At 43.0% G+C, this 2,982-nt stretch overlaps 1 long non-coding RNA gene across 1 annotated transcript in view; it reads left to right on the top strand.

Annotated features, from left to right (window-relative positions):
- The first annotated feature begins 1,822 nt into the window (after positions 1–1,822).
- Positions 1,823–2,982, top strand: part of LOC129392524 (uncharacterized) — a 3,684-nt gene continuing 2,524 nt past the window's right edge. Inside the window, exon 1 of the long non-coding RNA XR_008618552.1 lies at positions 1,823–1,897. This is a non-coding gene — a long non-coding RNA (uncharacterized lncRNA). The remainder of the gene's footprint in view (positions 1,898–2,982) is intronic.

Below are 2,982 nucleotides of genomic sequence, written 5' to 3'. Positions count from 1 at the left end.
CATTATGGCTAAGAATGAACTTACCAGGTCAGTTCTGGGAAAAGGAGATTGGTCTCTTTAAAACAGCAAAGCAAAAAGTAAGCTCTAAAGAGGACATTTGTGAGGCAATCTGGGAAATGTGAACACTGCTCTTTGATGATATTAAGGAATAACTTAATTTTTTAGGTTGATAATGCATTGTAAGTAAGTTTAAAAAAAATCATTAGCTTTTAGAGATGCATACTGAAATATCTACAAATTGCTTCAGAATAATCCAGTAGGTGTAGAGGGCAAGTGCTCAGGTATAAATGGAGTTAGATTTGCCATGAGTTGCTAATTGTTGAAGTTGAGTGGTAGGTAAATGGGGTTCATTACACTGTTCTACTTTTGTATAAGTTTGGAATTTTCCATTAAAAACTTCACAAAGCAGAGATATCTCATTGCACAGAGGGGCCATCTAATATAAATCTGTAAATATAATAGGCATTTTATTCATTCATTCACTCATTAAAATATATATATATACAAATATAATTATGGTAAAATTCCTGTAACATAAAATTCACCATTTCAACCATTTCAAGTTCAGGGGCATTTTGTACATTCATAATGTTGTGCAACCAGGACCACTATTCACTTCCAGAGTATTTTTTATTATTCCAAAAGGAAAGCCCATACCCAACTAAGCAGTCACTCCCCTTTCCCTCTTCCTCCTAGCCCCTGGCTGCCACTAATCTGCTTTCAGTCTCTGCAGATTTGCCTATTCTGGATATTTCAAATAAATTCAACATATTTTTTCATTTAAATTTTATTTATTTATTTTTATCACTAAAACATTCAACAGGGTTAAAATTCAAAAGGTACAAAAGGGTTTGCAGCAAAAAGTTTCCCTTCCACCTTTCTTCCCTCAGCACACAGTTGCCCTTTCGGAGGCATTCAGTTTCTTATACATCCTTCTAGAGAGTGAAACTTCCTTTCCCCCTTCTCTACCCAAATGACAGTATTCTACACACGCTGATTTGCAGTTGGCCTTTTTTTTTGTCCTATAACATAATAAAAAAGATGTCCCTCCTTCTTTACTACAGCTGTATAGTATTCCACTATTTCAAACTGCTTCATACACTGTGGTAAGTGCTTTAGGGTCACAGATATGAATAAAATATGGTCCTTTTCTCAGGCAGCTCAGTCTAAAAAGTACTTTGTTTTCAGAAGTGGGGAAAGGCAAACTAAGGGTTGAGGTTCAAGTCTGATGATCATCTCAGCTATTTTCACAGCCAGGCACTTGGAAGGGAAAGGACAGAATCAAACTCAAGGGTTCTGAGAAATCTTTGGGGATTAGCTAGGTGTGGCTGCAAAGGTGACAGCAAATTGCTGTCGCTCTTCCACCTTCCCCTGTAAGACATAATTGATCATCTCATTTGTTTCCTCTCTTATTTCTTTCCTGTAGGAAAAGAAAGGGATTCTCATTGGGGGAATTTAGAAAGTGCATAAAGAAGCAGAAATTATCCGTAGTTATTTGTCAGCATTTTTGTTTGTTTGTTTGTTTGTTTTTTGCAGTACACAGGCCTCTCACTGTTGTGGCCTCTCCCGCTGTGGAGCACAGGCTCCAGACACGCAGGCTCAGCGGCCATGGCTCATGGGCCCAGCCGCTCCACGGCATGTGGGATCTTCCCGGACCGGGGCACGAACCCGTGTCCCCTGCATCGGCAGGCTGACTCTCAACCACTGCGCCACAGGGAAGCCCCCCTGTAAGCATTTTTAATAGCTGCTTAAAGCTGCATTGCTTTGATACACCATAACTTACTAAATTACCTTTCCATTCACTTCTGCATTTTAGATATCCAGGAACCAAAGCCACAACAGATGTTTGTTTTAAGGAAACAAAAGGACATCTAAGTGCATGCACTAAATGAGATAGGTAAGATATTTGGAATCAGATATGCATATTTGAAAATTATCTCTGTGAAATTGATACTGTAGTAATGAATAATCTTAGGGAGGATGCAGGGAGAGAAAGAGAAGAACAGTAGCTGATAGTTCAGACTTCAGGGATTCCTACAATTACTGGATAGTAAAAATAAAGAACACTGCAGGACTTCCCTGGTGGCGCAGTGGTTAAGAATCCGCCTGCCAATGCAGGGAACATGGATTCGATCCCTGGTCCGGGAAGATCCCACATGCTGCAGAGCAACTAAGCCCATGCGCCACAACTACTGAGCCTGTGCTCTGGAGCCCGCGAGCCACAACTACTGAAGCCTGCGCGCCTAGAGCCCATGCTCTGCAACAAAAGAAGCCACCGCAATGAGAAGCATGCACTCTGCAACAAAGAGTAGCCCCCACTTTCTGCAACTAGAGAAAGCCCGTGCTCAGCAGTGAAGACCCAACACAGCCAAAAAATAAATGAAATTTAAAAAATAATTTAAAAAAAGAACACTGCAGGGCTTCCCTGGTGGCACAGTGGTTGAGAGTCCGCCTGCCGATGCAGGGGACGCGGGTTCGTGCCCCGGTCCGGGAAGATCCCACATGCTGCGGAGCGGCTAGGCCCGTGAGCCATGGCCACTGCGCCTGTGCGCCGGGAGCCTGTGCTCCGCGGAGGGAGGGGCCACAGCAGTGAGAGGCCCGCGTACCGCAAAAAAAAAAGAAAAAAAAAAAAAAAAAAAAAGAACACTGCAAATTAAATAGAGGAAATTTTCACTTAAATAGAATGGAACCTCAGTATCCTCGACAACTACAGAAGATCCCTGCCAAACATATGCAATGAATATTTGTTGAATTGAACTGAACAGGCAGCCTGATGAAAAGGGATCTGGGAAGTCCAATGAAGGATGCAAGAGGACTCATGCACAGAATACACTGATGCCTAAACACAGTCAGGGCCATACACCATAACTGAGGGTCAAAGGCTCCAGCACATGGGCTTCCCTGGTGGCGCAGTGGTTGAGAGTCCGCCTGCCGATGCAGGGGACACGGGTTCGTGCCCCGGTCTGGGAAGATCCCACATGC

This window comes from Physeter macrocephalus, chromosome 11 (genome assembly GCF_002837175.3).
Source record: "Physeter macrocephalus isolate SW-GA chromosome 11, ASM283717v5, whole genome shotgun sequence".
In the NCBI taxonomy this organism is placed as follows: domain Eukaryota; kingdom Metazoa; phylum Chordata; class Mammalia; order Artiodactyla; family Physeteridae; genus Physeter; species Physeter macrocephalus.
The sequence above is the reverse complement of the archived record's forward strand: the minus strand, read 5'-3'. Positions and strand labels throughout refer to the sequence as shown.